Below are 18,682 nucleotides of genomic sequence, written 5' to 3' on the forward strand. Positions count from 1 at the left end.
TGCCAACTGAGCAGTCACACTCCTTTACTGTTTCCACTCAGGTCACTACCCGTGCTCTCTCCAAAGCCTTTCTGGGTTCACTCCGCACTTACCAATTTCCACACCTCTTTGAGTCATTTGGAACAGACTTAGCTCAGGAAAACTTTGTGTCAGACACATCTACTTAAGTAATGCAAATGGCCGCCTCTCTTTAATGTTCTGCTGTGTGGCTGGGTAAAATGGGACCCCAGGAAAGCTTGCTACCACCTCTCCTTCCACCCGAGCAATAAGGAGCCAACTCATAGTCTCTCAGATCTTTCCAGTCATATGTAGGATTTCTGTTTGTACTACATCTTAGGACTCAGCCTGGAGAAAAGAGGATGGTGGAGGACATGGGGTTCAGCAGGGACCCAAACCCAAGTGATTTGATTTCTGTCTTTGTGAATCCATTGCTTCACCCCAGCTTTCTATTCCTACCCCACTCCCTGCTTTCCTGTGGGCAAACCTCTTCTGGTGGCTTAGTTGACCAGCAGGTAATCTGTTAATTTGGTTGAAAGAAAGGCCAAGGAGCAAAAAGAACCCAAACTTTATATTTTAAAATATTATTTTGTTCTAGCAACTCTTTGTGCTCTGAAAAAGAAATGACTTCTCATTTAGGTGCTTTTGCTGTGTGTGTAATCAAAAGGGCAAGATCCAGTTTTTGTGTAGAATCTCCTTCTCAAAAGGAGTAACTTCCTCATTGTGCAATGAAGCCTGTGGTACTCTGGGTTACATTTTCTCTCCCTCTCCTGGGTTAAGTCTGAATAGTGGGTTCTATATGCATCTCCTTTGACTAGAATTGCCAGTCATTTGACAGGGGGTTGCCTCCTCTAAGTGCTGGCCTGGGCCTCTCCAATCCCTCCTTTCCCTCCTTTGGGGACATTGGCCACCATGCAGGGTGGAGCTGTCTTTCATGAGAGTTAGTTAGCTTTGCTTATAAACAGGGTGATTTGCACCCTTTGTCTTAGCTTCTGACACTTTTGAAAGTCAAAGAGGACACTGTTAATAATTACTCCAAGACAATAAGTGTGATTTGGGATAATCTCTCTTCCATTCTGCCAACCCAGCTTTGTAGCATTCACAGTTTACAGGCAATCTAGCTGATTTCCCAACTCAAAGGTCTAACCAGATCCACCCTATCCACATGGTGATGGCCCAGTCTATCAGTTGTCTACTTCAGGAAAATATTGTCTGAGCTTAGGCTACATAGAGCCACTGGCCCCTCAACGATTTGTTGAGTCCTCCTAAGTCTGTATGGTCTCTGCTGTTTTTAGCTTTGGTTTCTTTTTAAGAGTCTCAACTAAGAACAAAATGCTGTTTCTATAAAGGCAAACAAAACAAAGAGCGCTTACTCCAGACTAAATGCTAAGCAGCTGTCTGGAACAATTCTCTCTCTGGGACTAAGTGGTTCTTCCTGGCCTTATCACAAGTCCAAATGCCCCTTCCAAGGCAGTTTGTCTCCCAGTGCAGACCCCAGGCCACTGCTTGATGGCAGCTCCATGAGGTAACGGGGGCTCTCTGTCCTGCTGTGCTATTGTAGGCAGCTTTTAAAAGAAATTCAGAATCTAAGGAGTGTGTTCGACACAGAACGTTCACTCCTTCCTAGGTGTTCTCTGGAGATTTAGAGAATTGACTATCTGTAGCAGCAATTTACAAAGCTTTGTTGCTTCTTGTTTCTTTTCTTGTAGAGAGATTCCTATGCAACTACCTAGAAAATTTAAAGCATTCAATAATTTACTCACATGCAGTGGTTTATCTGAAATTAGTATTGACTTTGGAGTCTGCCTCATCCTCACATGAAAATTCCCTCCCATCTATCACCTCAAGATAATCTGGTTCTGTAGCATGCATGTTTTTATTATAGAAAGGCTCCTAAGCATAGTGGCTACCACTATCAGCCCACAAGAACCAGCTGTATTAAAAAATGTAACTTTATATTTCTAATTTCAAACTTAGTTTCTGTTGATGTAAAAAATGTGCAGACCTGAAGAGAATTTATTTTTAGAGTTTATTTTAGCCAAATTTATGACATCAGCGAGGTTGAGAGATCTCAAGTGCTTCAGAGAATAAGTTTGTTTTACACATTAGAAATTAAGGCAGGAATGTAGAGAGGATTACATGAGGGTGGGAGAAAGCAAGGAGGGAATTGGATTGAAGGGTAGTTAAAATTATATGAGAAGGCGGTGTCTAAAAATGAGCTTTTCAAAAATGTGTTAATTTAGATACACAGAAACAATGAGCAGGGATTGCTTTAGGTAAAGATAAACCTGTTACTAAACAAGTTATATGCCTGGGGCATGACCATCCATAATGCCTAGCTAGTTAGGAATTTAGGATCAGACTACCATGTGCAGTTACTTTCTATAGAACCCCTTTTCCATCCACATTTCAAATAGGAGTTCTACAAAGTAATAATCTCTGCTAATTCTAGTTAATCTCACTTCATTTCAGGTTCATTTTTAGCTGATGATTATGTCATATATTATAAAGAAAATCAGGCAAATATTTCCTCATCTTCTCCCACCAACTCTACTAGCTTCCCTGCTTCAGTGTCCACGTGCTCTGCCTGCCCATCTCTTTCAATAAAAGAAATGTCCCTACTGCTCCTAAAGCAACTCCTTTACTGGCCTACAGTTCTCTGGTCCTTCCTACTTCTCAAGGTCTTATCTCCTGAAATTATACTCTTTTTCTTAATTTTCCCTAAGACCATCAAGCAGTTCAAAAGATCAAGCTTTCCAACTCAAAAGCATTAACTTCTAAATTTTTTTGTCTCATCCCATTTCCCCCAACCCTCCTTTTCCTCAGGGGTAGTAAGAGGTGCTTTGAAGGTTAGTTTGAAGAGTAATGGGGTAAAAGAGAATTTCCAGGATGAAAAACACATTGGTTAAACAGTAGAAAATGTATTATTCTATTGCATTTTGATTTGCAATGTCTCTGTGTCTCCTTGAACTTTGACAGTACCTTTGCTGAGACCATCACTGCTTCCCACTACTCCACTTTGTTGTTACTACAAATAGTCAAACACACCATCTCCAAGAGACTTTAGTGAGGACTAAACTGACAGCCCTTACAGACAATCATTAGGAATGGCCTTACTGCCCATGATGTCCAAGCCTCCCTGGTCATCTTTTTTAACTCATATCTCATCCTTTATGGCTCTAACACAGCCTTTCTCCAATCCCTTAAAACTTCACTGTGCCAGGAACTCACAGTCCATCATCAGCAAAACCCTCATATGCTCCATCATTATATCTAACAATTTTCTTTATAGTTCACTACTTCTAACACTGCTGACCCAACAGTCCTTGAAACCACCAGAGATCTCCAATCCATTCACTACCATTTCTGCCCTGTGCCTCATCCCTCTCACTTCCTTACTTTCATCAGTACTTGTATTTATACCATGATTTATTGCTATACTTCCTTTTATGTGTCATAAATTATGTCCGGGATCCTGTGTTCTCTTGCTCACCCAAGTTATTTGTTTCTACAGTCATTCCTTATCTACTACTCAATTCTCATTAGCACAACAATGTGTCAAAATATCACTCATATTGAAAACAAATAACAGTTCTTGTAACTCTACATAATCTTCCAACCACTTTCCCAATATATGGGTTCTTCTTTATGAGAAACTTTTGACAAATTTAAAGAATTTTATTCTTGTTCATAATCTTTTAGTTGTCCCAGTTTTTCTCCCTTCACCCTCCTCCATCCCACCCCATCCACCTCTCCCATAGTCCAACCCCATCCCATTGTCCATGTCCGTGGGTCTTTCCTACATGTTCTTTGACTACTCTCTTCCTCTTCTTTCCACTGTTCCCTCCTCCCCCTTTTCCTCTGGCACCTGTCAGTCTGTTTCCTGTTTCCTGGTTCTGTTTTGCTCATTAGTTTATTTTATTCATTAGATTCCTCTTATAGGTGAGATCATACGTTACTTGTCTTTCACTGCCTGGCTTATTTCACTTAGCATAATGCTCTCCAGTTCCATCCATGCTAAGCAAAGTGTGGGGATTCCTTCTTCTTCCTTTTTGCTGTGTAGTATCCCATTGTGTAGATGAACTACATTTTTTTATCCACTCATTTGCTGATGGGCACTTAGGTTACTTCTAGCACTTGGCTATTGTAAATGGTGCTGCTATGAACATTGGAGTGCATAGGTTCTTCTGAATTAGTGATTCGGGATTCTTGGGGTCTAATCCCAGCAGTAGAATCACTGGGTCGCAAAGCAGTTCCATTTTAATTTTTTGAGGAAATCCCTTACTGTTTTCCACAGTGGCTGTGTTACCAAACCAAAAATAGGGGTCCTGCTGCCCGCTGCCACCCTCTAGGCAAAATTACAGAGGCAAAGATTTGGTGATAAAAGAAAGAAGTGTTCATTCAAAAGCTTCATAGTTTTGGAATAACAGCTTTTCACATGAATTTGTCACTTACTGCTATCAATTAAGGCTAAACTCTTAACATCTGAGTTCTATCATTTCCCCCTGTTAATTTCTAATTATCTTATTACTATAGGGTTAGTTTACAAGCTAAAACAACGTAAGACACAAAGGCTACACAATTTTGGAAGAATGGCAAGCTTCAGCCTCACAACCCATTCCCTCTAGAACAGCCAAAGAAAAATACACCTCCCATCCTGTGCCAGGCCAGCCCAATCCTGAGCTGCACCCGGAGTTCCTTCCCATCTAAAATACCGTCTGTTGGGAAATGCAGGAAGCTTCAGCATGATCATCCAGGCATCCTAGAGGAAGAGAGAGTCAGCGAGCCCGAGAGCCAGCAAGCCGGAGAGCCAACCCGACTGAAAGCCCCGAGTCCTTCCTTTATTTCAGATCTTCTTGTCCACAATTCCATGAGCTCTGGAGGCATTCAGCTTGTCAGCCAACCCCATCCGAGACTGGTTACGATTGCCTCCTTCTGTGCCCCCTCCCAGCTCTTTCCCAGTGATCTGATCAGATCTGTCTGTATCAGCTGCCACCAGTCTGCGTGACAATATACTCACATCATCTAACTTCTGTCTTAGTTTATCTCAAAGCCACTGTCACCCAGTCTACAGAAATGTTTCCTAAGGAAAGCATCCATGACTTCCATGTTGCCCAATCTGGAGATAAACTGTCTTTATCTCTCCACATTTCTCATCCACCTTTGACAAAATTAATCAGTCATACTTTCTTGAGGTCCTTCTTCCCTTGGCTTCTGATAGGTGGCACTGCCCTAGTTTTCCTCCTATTTCACTGGATGCTTCTCAGCTTCCTTGTCTGGAACTTCAACTGATTTATTAATGAATCTCTTATCCATGTTTCTACATTCACTTCTTGGAGTTCAAAAGTTAGATGATCTAATTCAGTCCCATGATTTAAAGATCAATTATATGTTTCTGGTGGCTCCTAACTGTATATTTTAACCATAAACCTCTCTTCTGAGTTCTAGACAGCCATATTTAAAGTCTACTTGATGTTTGCCTCGAATGCACAATAGACATTTTAAACTCATGATTTCTAAAAGATAAATGCTGCTTCACCCCTTCTAATCCAAATTTTTCCTTTGTTTACTCAATGCACTAAGTGGAGTCACAATTCAATGTTGCCCCAACCAAATATTTTGTAATCTTATGTTACACTGCCCCTCCTCTCCTGTGGGACAGGAAATGTCAGCATCAGATGTACTGTGGCCATAAGATGTAACATGTGACATCAGATGTAATGTCAAAGAAGATGACCAGGGACAAGATATTTGTGATGCCACCATAACAGCCAGTTCCTTCCTGTTCCCTGGCCCTTTCACCTCATCCTCTGTCTTCAGATCTTAGGTGAAGTCTCATGAAGGAGGAAGTGGGGATCCTTGAACTGATGTCATGAGAACCCAAAATGCATTAATAATCACAGATTTCACCAAGTTTCCAGAAAAAAGGGACTGTATAAACATTTTTACAATTAGTTAAATATGAAAAGTTGAGTCAATAATCAAGTTCACTTACATAAAAACAAAGATATACATTATTCTATGTAGGTTTGGCCTGTGCATTTATACCCATTATCTTTGAGACTTCTCTCTCGATGTATGGCTTATGGGCCCTCTTTCCTGATTGAGTTCTGAAGGAGGGCACATGACGTGAATCCCAGTGATCTGCAAAACGACATGTTGAGGTTCCAAATGAAAATATTAGTACTCCCATTCATATTTAATTTTATGTAAGTGCAGTATACATTCATCTTTATGAAGATTTATATATAGATTGGCACAGGTCATTTACTCAGGCATGTCAGACAGGCGCTTGTCACAAAGTGTCCTGAGGGAAGAGTACACGATAGACGGTGGCAGTCTCACTTCCCATACATTTCAGCTATGATTCACTGTCTGTATGTGGACCCAGTGATGTTGGTTTATAAATAATGTTATGTATTTTTTATTTAAGCTAAGCATTGTAAAATGAGATGAGAAGGTCGGAAACATGTCTTTACAAAACTGAGAATTTAGAATAGTTCTAATAATGTACAAGGCGACAACAAAAACGAGTGTTAATATGTGTTCTACTCTTAGTATAAGTTGTAAACCACATTCTAAGGTGTAAATTGGGAATGTAAAAATAACTTTAGCAGGAAAAGTTGGCTAAGGTTTGCAAAGTTTACAAGAAGACCCCTTGACTTATTAATTATATCTATTATTATGAAAAATAATCCTTAACCCAAAGTACATGTTTGGTTTTGGAATAGTAACTAACAGCAATATGGAGCTAGCTACAATAGTGCTAATTTTAATAGGAGAAAAGACAATATATAAAAATATTATTTTATGTCTATCTCATTGTTTTCAATTTGCATTTTATATGTGTTGTAATATTCATGATTTTCACACATAAGTTATGAATAAATAAATACACATATATGAGATGGACAAACTTTTTATTGATGGGGCACAAAGTAAATTTAGAGACGATCACTCAATAGGACAGCAATTAGAATGGCAGTGCTGTCTCTAAGCCCTGCAATGGAAAATTTTAGAGCCACACAGTGCTTGAAGGAAAGAAACAGGCTCCCTTGGAACCAATATCATATTTTGTTCTCCTTTGTGTTTTTCCTTTGTAAAGTTATAAAGCAGAGTCACCGGTGTCACATACTTAAAACAACTCCCACACACCTCCCATTCGTTAATTTATTCAAACATACATATTAAACATACCCTATGTGTAGAATGTGACAGGAGAGAGCCCATCGGTTCCTCTTGAGAGTTTCCAAACCAAGTTACAAGAATTCTTGGCAAAAAATTTACATTGTATTTGGCTGCTATCTTTCCTCATAGGGTGTGTGCAAACTATGCAAATTGGATTACAAGAAGAGGTTTCTCATTGCTCAAGCTAAAAAAATCTAGGCATGCAAATTAATTCTAGTTAACTCCTAGTTTAAAAACTGATTTCCAATAAAGAGCTATATTTCTTACTCCTCTTCCTTTATTTTTCTCCTTTTGCTGCATTAAAACAGTTGCTGATTGTCAGAAGAATCCACTGTTAACCAGGATTAAGCAGAGAATACAAAATAGGATGGTAGCTAACAACTATTGACTACTTGCTGTAACACTATTATAAGTACTTCATTTGTATCAGCTCACGTATTCCTTCCAATGCCCACTTAACTATGATAATACCCATTTTAAAGAAAAACTAAGGCACAGATAAGTTAACTACTCTAGTTAATGTTATAGATAGTAAGGAGTAGAGGCAGGATTTAGCCCCTGGCAATCTGGCCAAAGAGTGTATGTTCTGCATCACTGTGCTGTAATACTGCTCTAGCCCACTTATGGTTGAGTTGGCAAATGGCCATAGTTTTTCTTTTTTAACTACATTAAAGTATGATGTACATACAATAAATAAAGCCATTGAAAGTGTACTGTGTGATAGTTTTGACAAATGTGCACATCTAAGTATCCAATAAACTAATTAAGATGAATTTCTCTCACGCCCCTTTGCAAGAAATAGCCCTGGAGCAGCTGACCCTTTCATCTTCACAAAAGGTCCCTGTTTATCTCTGGTGAGTTCCTTGTCCTGTCCTCTTTGTCTCATAGTAGCACAATACTTCAGCTTTCTTGCGATTAGCATTTGCATGATATTTTTGGTATCATTTACTTTTAACATATGCAACTTTATATTTAAATAAATTTTTTTGTGGGCAGTGTATATTTGGGATAGATATAAACTTTACCATCTTACTCTTTGTTTTCTATTGGTCCAAGTCCATCTGTTCTTTCTTCCTTTTTTGCTCTATTTTCTTGATTAGTTAAAAAAAACATTTCAGCTCTACCTCTTTTCACTTCATATTTTGACTACAAAAATATGACTGATGACTAATTTACACTAATTATTAAATTGGTCAGTTGGGCAATTGATGTTTTATAAGTGGCTTTTTAAAAATAGTAGTGAATATCTTAATTTGTTATAACATTTCATTGAAATGATTTTATCTAAATTAAATAACACTGTTATGTTATGGTTGCCAAAGTGGATTTAACAGAAGTTACAAAACACCAGAAATAAAAAGATATATTTTTATGAAAAATGAAACTGTGTGTGACTTCCTTAATGGACTACTTGTTTCAGAATTGATATGAACAGTAAAACTAGTATTTGGTGAACTTCTTCTTTGATGTGGATTACGGCCATTTTGTTAGTCCACTATTATTTATTATTCACTTAAAAGAAAAAAGTGAGTTTGGCATATATCACCAGAACAACTTAAAATGAATGCTTTCATAGTTTTGTAAATAATTGGTATATAGTTCTTTATTAACTAAATAATTAGATGTTTAATAAACTCTCATTGAAGCAAAATTTATGAAATTTTCATGTTAAATCTAACTTGATTTACACAAGAAAATCAATCATAGCTGTTTTGTTCCTTCTCCCTTTCGCAATTCCATCCTCAGAAGAAGATTTAAAGTGTTTTCCATCTCAAAGTTTTACTTCAGTAGAATTTTTTGTTGCCCTACCTTAGAATACTGGATGCATCAGGGTGAGTGCTTATGAGGCATGAGGTTTGAGGCCTCTTCAAAGTGGCCGGGTGACTGTTAGCATCTGAAAACAGACCAACTAAATGTAGAAACACCAAAAAGCCCTAGGACATTAGAGAAGGAACATAATTGATGATCCAGAGCAGCAACCATCATTTCCAGACTGTGATTGAAATGCTGAAGTGATTAAATAATTTCTCTAAAGATAAATACACAATCCATGGAAGAACCCTCTATTTTGAACCTGTCTAGTACTCTTTCAAAGTCAAAACAAGAAAATCATCTCGTAGTATTTTATAATACAGAGCAGTCAGAGATTATTATATTAATTTATTTACACACTGGATTTGAGCACAATTAGAATGCTGATGGGAATTCCAGCAAGATGGAGGCATAGGTGGATACACCGTATCTCCACACACAACCAAGATTGGAACAACAACAATTTAGAGGTAGAATAACACTCAGAACTGATAGAAAAATTATCTGAATGGAAGTTGGACAGCCAAGAAGTTGAAATAGACCCGTTTATCCACACCAGTAGGAGAGGCGGAGACAAGAAGCCAGCGCGGCATGGCTCGGAGAACAGGGAGAATTGGGGGCAAAAGGCAACTGGGAGTGCGTAAGGCATCTGGGGCACTCAAGATTGCAGCGGGTGAACCGTGAGTATGCAGGCGACATTTGGCAGACCCAGTGAGGCGGCGATTGTGGAGCAGGGCAGAGCACGCAACCCAGGATCCCAGGGGAGGGACTGAGGTCCCATGGAGAATGAGCAACTACCATTGTTCCCTCCTGCCCCCGCCCTCACATACAACATCACAATCTAGCGACTGGGGTGCCCAGCCCTGGTGAACACCTAAGGCTCCGCCCCTCACCACAACAGGAGCAACCAGACTAAAAAAAAAAAAAGAGAGAGAGAGAGAGAGAGAGAGAGAGATGGCTCAAACAGAAGAACAAATTAGTGCCCCAAAACTCATCCTTTTGAGTGACTAAGAGGTAGCTAACCTATCAGATGCACAGTTCAAAACACTAGTGATCAGGAAGCTCACAGAACTGGTTGATTTTGGTCGCAAATTAGATGAACAAATGCAGGTTACTATAAAAGAAATGAAGGAAAATGCAGGGAACCAATAGTGATGGGAAGGAAACTGGAACTCAAAACAGTAGAGTGGACCAGAAGGAAGAAAAAAACAACCAAACAGGAAAGAATGGAGAAATAAGAATTCAAAAAAATTAGAAGAAGCTTAGGAACCTCCAGGACATCTTTAAACGTTCCAACATCCAAATTATAGGGGTACCAAAAGGGGAAGAGGTAGAGCAACAGATTGAAAACATATTTGAACAAATAATAAAGGAGAATTTCCCCATTCTGGCAAAGGAAATAGACTTCCAGGAAGTCTAGGAAGCTTGAATCCCAAAGAAGTTGGACCCAAGAAGAAACACACCAAGGCACATCATAATTACATTAGCCAAGGTAAAAATGAAGGAGAGAATCCTAGAAGCAGCAAGAGATAAGGGGACAGTAACCTACAAAGGAGTTCCCAGCAGACTATCAGGTGATTTCTCAAAAGACACCTTATAGGCAAGAAGGGGCTGGAAAGAAGTATTCCAAGTCATGAAAGACAAGGATCTATATCCCAGATTACTCTACCCAGCAAAGCTTTCATTTAGAATGGAAGGGCAGATAAAGTGCTTCTCAGATAAGGTCAAGTTAAAGGAGTTCATCGTCACCAAGCCCTTATTTTATGAAATGTTAAAGGGACTTATCTAAAAAAAGAAGATTAAAAAAACATGTATAGTAAAAGGACAGCAAACTCACAATTATTAACAACCACACCTAAAGCAAAACCAAAAGAAACTAAGCAAACAACTAGAACAGGAACAGAACCACAGAAATGGAGATCACATGGAGGGTTAGCAACAGGGGAGTGGGAGGAGGAGAGAGGGGGAAAAGGTGCAGAGAATAAGTAGCATGGATCGTAGGTAGGAAATAGACAGGGGGGAGGTAAGAATAGTATGGGAAATGTAGAAGCTGAAGAACTTATAAGTATGACACACGGACATGAACTACAGGGGGAAATGTGGGTGGGAGAGGGTGTACAGGGTGGAGGGGAGTGAAAGGGGGAAATGGGACAACTGTAATAGCATAATCAATAAAATATATTTAAAAAAAGAATGGTAATCACTGGGTTGTGGAGTTTTGCTTCATTTTGTTTTAATTATTTTTGTAACCCAAGGCTATTTGAAGAGAATAAAAGAATTAAGAACACAGAATTATATGCAGGAAACAAACACACTACAAAAGAAGTATCACACTTTTGAATGCTTGGAGATAAAACCTTTTGGTGTCTAAATTGGAAGACTACATGAAACAATGATATAATCATTTCTGAAAAATAAATGTTAACTTAATACTTATTTGTTAAAGTTTAGAAAGGAGATGATTAAAGACAGAGAAAACAATTATCTCCTGAAGGATCCCCCTAGAATCCTGAATTGAGGCATTATTTCAATCGTTATGACCTATTCTCTCTTTGATAAAAACTGTATGTTTTCCTATGCCATTGCAAATCAAAATAATGGTCATTTTGATCTAATTTCTTAAACTGTGCACATCCATCAGTCCTACACCCAAGATCCTCCCCCCAGGGAAGGGATGTGTATGAGTATTTTTCCAATAAATTGAAAATCCATGTCTTAATTCAAGTGCTTGTCATTGTTCAGAATCTATACTTGATCCTGAGGATTTTGAAACATGATTTGAGAGTAAAACTCTCAAAACTCTTGTCTCAGTGGCAGACACAAGTCAACTAGGCTGTTAAGATTGAAGTGTGCAATTAGAATGTTCTCATTTGAAAGGGAAATATAGTTGTAGAGTAAATTGAGTTCTCAAGTCCATTGCTAAATGTATTCTCATTTTTGCAGACACGCAACACTTGAAAACAATATCATGAGAATGCTGGTTGATTGTTTGTGTGTTTTTAAAGAGCAAATGCCTTCTACATTTACATGTAACAGAAAACTTGAGTCACATCTTCCCTCCCAAACTGTGTAACATTGCTCCATATTTATTTGGTATATAAATGTTACAATGTAAAAAAAAACACAACTATGGTTGATGGTACTTCTTATAACATTTTATGTATCTTTTTCTCTGAATGTTTATTGGATTTTCCTTATTTTTAGATTTATTTCTTTGAAATACATTTGATTCAAAAATATTGCTAGAATTAGAGAGTTTTGTTCTCTTTTCCTTCATTACACTAAATTGTGTGGCATTTTGATCTATAGACTGACACCAATTTTCAGTTACATAAAGTTTTCCTCAATTATAATTTTGTTTATTGTATATCTTAATTCAACTGTTTTAATGTCTTTCTTAGTAATATCTCTATTTATCAGGCTGTATTTACATTTTCTTTCTGTGTAACATTTTCACTTCCATTATTCATAATGTCTCTTTATTCTGAAAATTCTCTTCAAACAATATCATTCTATTTATTACTCTCCCCTTGGTTGATCTAATTCCTTCTATTTAGCTATTAATTTCCTTGGGTCTTTTGATTACATCCATCTTGTTTTTGAATCTTAGCATTTTTAAAGTTTTTCATCTATATCATCTTTTTATTTTCATGTATTTTACTCTTATGGCATTTTGCTCCTATTCTGTACAGCCATTTGCACCTATTGATATTCCAAATAGACATTTTTCTATTTTTTCTTCTATTTGTTTTGATAAGTCATTTTTCAAGGATATACACTTATTCTCTATTATCCAGATAGTGGTTGGCTACTTTTTTAGTAGATATGCCCACAGATTTCATGCTAAATTTGATTATTTTCTGCCCCTCCTCTTTAAATGAAGAGGAATACTTATCCAGACCTGGGATTTGTTACAAACAATAGGGTGAATTTAAAAAAATTTTTTTTTTAATATTTTAAAAAATATTTGCTTCCCAGATGGTAACTGGTAGAACCCTCCTCTCAGATATAGGAGCTTAGCTTCGCTTAGCTAGAGGATGCTAGGATCAGCTACCAGTTGTGAAACCACTGTGCAGTAAGTTGGAATATTCTTCTCTGCCCTACTGCCTGACTCTCTGATGCTTTTGCTACCTAAGCAGGAAAAACTACCATATTCACAATTTACTGCTTTAAGTGTCTTTACGTATATGTAACCACACTTATTAGGGCGCAATATGCTATTTCTGATCCTTCTCTGATTCAAGGTGTTGGAGGGGAAAGACAGTTCAGAAAAGAGGAAACAACTACAATAGTCCAAATAGTTGAAGACTCAAATGTTTAAACTTTAAAACTCCTGGTAGAAAATATAGATGGCTATTTTTGCGCTTTGTGTAGGGTGTTTTATTAAACAAGACACAAAACACATTGACAATAAAATAAAGCATTGATAAATTTGGAAATATTAAAAGAAAGCTTTGTCCATCAGAAGCTACATCAAAGAAAGTGAAAGTTACAGACTGGCAGAAGATATTCATGACACTCACACTGTGAAATAATTAAGATAAATAATACATAATTAGGGAAACACAACCTACATGAAAATGAGCAGAAGATAAACAGACATTTCACGGAAGAAGAAACAACAGGCCAATCAACACATGAAGAGATATTCACCTCATTAGTGGTTAGGAAAATATAAATCAAAACAAATTTAATTATCAGTTTATATGCTTTTGATTGGCCAACATTAAAAAACCTGTCAATACTGTCTTGGGGAAGATATGAATCCACTGGTGAATGTCTATATGGGCAAATCCAATTTGGAAAACAATTTGACATTATTGTCTAAACCCATGACCCAGCAATTACAATTCAAACTATGTACACACACAAAAAAGCAAAAAAAGCAACAAAAATATTGCAGATGTAAATGTTAATTTCCAGGATATCATATAATGGTGTAAAGCATTTTATAAAGATAACTACACTAATATATGTTTTGGAAAAACATATACATACATTTAAGCTAAATAAAGCAAGGAAGTGATAAACACGAGATTCAGGAAGATGAGTATTTTGATGGAAAGAAGCAGGGACATGGATGCAGAAAAACCATTTGGTTGTTGTCAAAGTCTTAGGCTTTGTTTTGGGTGGAAAGTTTATGTGTGTTTATTTATCACATTAATGAAAATAATTACTTATGTAACTTACCAAGTAAATTAAAATTGGCCAATATAGACAAATGATAAGATTATGGAATTAACCAAGGAGTATAAACAAACTTCATATCCCAGGTAATAACCAGGTTGAATCAGAATTTTCTTTTAGAGAAGGATCTGACTTTTGTTGGGAAATACTTTAGTAATTACCAGTATAGTCATGGATTGGCAGATGTCAAGGAAATAAAAGAGGTGGCTAATGTCATCCCAAGAAATTGAATTAAAAAATGTTAGTGTACATGAAAAAAAGAGAGAAATGAATAGGAATCTGGTTGTAGGAAAAAATGGGGAAAAGAGTGAGGATATTATACAATCCAAACATATTTTTTGCAATGTACACTTTGACTTCCCCAACTTTAGGAAAATGTGCTGACTTTGCAAATGTCTCCTTTCAGTTGTTTTCTCTATGGAAATAAAGAACAGTTCTGCATCTATCTGACACACTACAAATTATGTTGAGCACATGAGGATTACAAGGCCATACCCTGAAAATTCCTACAGCTGACAGCAACAGGAATCTGGAAATGACCCATGAAAACTCATCTTAGGAAATTTGAAGATATAATCATGATGATGTGGACTTCCAGAGGACGTGAAAAGGCTTTCCAAATAATGCTATCTATCCACCTTTGGTTTTCTTTTAAATATTATAGATTAGGGATGCAAGCAGCATATAATCCACAAGATTTAATAGTCTTTCAACATTTCTGCTTTTTATAATTTATAGATTATATTTATGAGAAAAATTATAATGTACAATTTGTACAATTATATTCTTTTGTAAGCCATATTTGTAAAAACAGACAATACACAAAATGTATTATTACATATGTTTTACATAGAATCATTTCACTCTTCTATAATGAACACTTTCTTATGTGAACCAAAAGGCAGAAAAACATATATATTTGGTGATTGTATTTAAGTTGCAGAAACACCTTAATTTACTACAATTTCTCTATAGAGTCATTCATATATATGTCATAAATGTTATTTTTAAAATGATAAATACTTCCAAATGAATAGGAAAGTAATATAAAAAATCATTAAATTTATGAGATTCTGGCATTTTTTTACAAACTCAAATGGAGTCTCACCCTTCACCAAATTGATGGGTACCAACATTTATAAAGTTACTTCTATGTATGTGAAACCAACAATAAAAATAATATAATGATAATAATGGATGCAATGGGTATTTCCAGTTTAAAAGTTGCTTTGAAATTTAAAAAAGGAATTGCTACCCCAAATTTATTTTAATTTTATATCATTAACATTCACATATGCTTATAAAACTATGACTTTGATAAACATGGGTGCAAAATACCACAAATCTCAATGGCTCATTTGTAATTTGTTGTGATGTTACTTGTCACACTATGTCAGGAGCTGCTCTAATAAATTATCTTTCAAATAATGTGTTGCAAAGACTGAAAGTTTTGTTTCTTCTATAAAATGAGTATGAAAATGTCTTCTTCATTTGAAGGTGCAGGTTGACCCATATGCTCTCTTGAGATAAGACTTTTCAATGTCCTCAGAAATGTCACAATATAAATTAACAGAGTGCTGTTTAAATTTATGAATCTTGGAAATTTGTACTATGATTTAGGATATGCTCCATTGCAATACAGAACTTTATATGTTAGATTGTTTTTGCACAATTTATCCTTAGAATAGTTGGGTCATGTTTCTTCTTTTCTGGGTATCATACAACTCATCATCATCATCATCATCATCATCATCATTATTCTAACTTTATTTTTACTATGTACATTATTACAGATGTCCACCCATTTCTCTCCCTTTTGCTTACTTCCACCTAGCCCTCACTCCCACCCCTTCCCTCAGGCCATCACCACACTGTTGTCTCTGTCTATGGGTAGTGGCTATCACATTCACCTAACACATTATTTTTAATATGGGGGCATCCTTGATATGAGTTGCACACCATCTGGAATCATGGGTAGGGTCAGAGAACTAGCCACATTACTCATCTTTTATACTTATTTGTATTTAAGCACTGAAGAAATATTAGAATGCAAATTTACTCATATGATTCTGGCAGGCTGAAATATACTATTTATTTTATAACTCATAAGCCATTAAATGCATTAGCATACATAGGCTTTTAACCTAAGATCTTGTTTTTTTACTGCAATGTCCAGCCTTACCTCAGACTACCTCTATCAAAATCTCTTGGACAATCTTAAAATGCATTATGAATCTCCCCAGTCGATTCTAATGATCATTCAGTTTTAGGAACTACTACTGTGGAATACTTCCAGACATTCAAAATCTCTATCCTTCTTTAAAATTCTGCCTTCTTAAAAAATGCCCTAATAAAACATATTCAGTCATCTCTGAGTAGTGGACTGGGTATGATAAATTGACTCACCTGACCTCTGTTTCCACTGCCTTCTGTGGTCCTCTATGGTTTGCAGAGACAGCAGAGAGTGAAACATTTCCCAAACTCCTATACCTACACTCGATTTAGGTCCTGCCTGTCATATGCACTTGTGTAAGACTTGAATTCAGAATTCAGTTAAGTGGTGACAGAAAATGCACCCCAGACATCCATTTTGCTATTGAGATCCGGCCCATGTGGCATGGCCCTAGAATCAATATTTCTGAGTGAAACTCCGTCATTGCTGAATGACAATTAAAGCAGGGTACTTCTGGAGCCAGCAGGAAGGAAAAGAGCTTCCTGATTCCTCAGCTTTGTAACTATAGTAGAGATACTGTTTCCTCCCCAGGCCAGTTTCTGTGATGTGGTCGTGTCTGGGAGTATTCCCAAAAGCTCAGCTCAACATAAAACCTAGCCCTTCAACTCTTCTAAGAATTTTCTAAGTATTAAATTCCCTATCTTTTCCCTCACTTTTAAACTAGCTAGAGCGGTTGCTTTAATCTTCAGCTAATCCCAGATTAATACTTTCCTTTTTTAGCTATCCATCTGGCAATCATTATGCAAAGTAATGATTTATTTTGGCATTTCATATGCAGAGTTAACAGAGATCTTCAAAGATTTTAAAACCTCCCCCAAAAGAAAATCTTATAAGGTTTTATTTACAAATGACAGTAATCCTTAATAAGGAGACTGGTGAGTCCATTGAAAGAACAATTTCCATGCATTCTCATTGGCACCAGGTTTCTATGTACGGCATGTCCCAAAGGTTTCCTGCTCTTGCATTTAATAAATGTGTCACATACTTGGATGTTTTCTCAGATTACCCAATGAGCTTTTACTTCAAAGAAAAAAATCCTGAAAACAATGAGCCTTAATTTTCTCCTAAAATTAACATGACAGATATGAGGAAGAGTTTTGTATATCCTTCCCAGGAAATTATATACTATATGTTGCACAGAGATAGAAACGTAGAAAAGACCATATGTACAATAGTTTAAATTCCTACTTTTGTGAAATTCTCTGATTCTTTGTGTTCACTCTCTATATTGGTTCATATCATTCACATTCATTAAACAAACCCTGTGCTAGACAATGGAGTTAAAGCACAATGGAGAATAAAAATCATGAATGCTAAAATAGATTTTATAGGAAGCTTATGTTTTACTGTGAGAGAAAGATATTAAACAATTGATTACAAGAATATTTAATTAAAATTACAGTATGTTTTAAAAGACATAAATAAAACCATGGGGTGACATAATTAAGATTCTGAAACAGTCTTCCTTGAGGAAATAATATTTGAGGTAACCTCTAAAAAACAAGTATAAATTCACTAGGGGCTGGTGAGGGGAGTTTTCTTGGTGGAGTTGTGGAATATAAACAAACAGCCTGAGGGGAGTCTTAAAACTTCTTTAAAACAAATGTGGAACAAACTTCTCTCCAAAGTCACTTTGTCAGATCTAACAGCAGGTCAAGGACTTCTTCTACATTTCATACTTAAGAAAATATGGAGAGTAGAATAGTTAGCTAATGGGAAGTAAAAAGAGGAAAACCTGCAGACAATAGGAAACAATGAGGACATAGGAAAGATAGTCAATTCTTCATCCTATTGTCTTTACTAGCTTTTCATTTTCCAGAAGAGCAATACAACACTTCTTTTCAAGAGTGTGCCACACTCTGGAACATACTGGAGGCGTATCTTCTCTCTGGTCTACTTCACATTTTAAAAAGTGCAATAATATAAAAATTTCACAACATCAAGGGACATATAATAAACAATTTTTTTACACCCTCTCTCTCATCAAATTCCATTACACATATCACATTAACCCCCACTTGAAGGTTGGAATCATCACTCCTGGCACCTAAAGTTGGTTTAGCTGGTTGGTTGTTTGGTGTATGGGGGAGATAATGATAAGTGTGCACATGACAGACGGCTGAGCCCCTAGGTAACTTTGTACCACCGTTTCAGAAAAAGGGGTTGTCTGATCTTATCTGTTGCCTATCATGAGACAGTTTACAATCATATTGTGTAATGACATGTTTCCAACTACAGAAGTATTCTATCACCATTTTTATTGTA

The 18,682-nt window shown here is 36.6% G+C and overlaps 1 long non-coding RNA gene across 1 annotated transcript; it reads right to left on the reverse strand.

Moving 5' to 3' along the window:
- Positions 1-6,097: 6,097 nt before the first annotated feature.
- LOC118500316 lies at positions 6,098-17,116 on the reverse strand. The gene is made up of 2 exons (XR_004902881.1): positions 16,591-17,116; positions 6,098-6,141 (listed from the first exon to the last, which is right to left on the reverse strand). It is a non-coding gene; the product is annotated as an uncharacterized LOC118500316 (long non-coding RNA).
- Between the last annotated feature and the right edge of the window lie 1,566 nt (positions 17,117-18,682).

This window comes from Phyllostomus discolor, chromosome 4, assembly GCF_004126475.2.
Source record: "Phyllostomus discolor isolate MPI-MPIP mPhyDis1 chromosome 4, mPhyDis1.pri.v3, whole genome shotgun sequence".
Classification (NCBI taxonomy): domain Eukaryota; kingdom Metazoa; phylum Chordata; class Mammalia; order Chiroptera; family Phyllostomidae; genus Phyllostomus; species Phyllostomus discolor.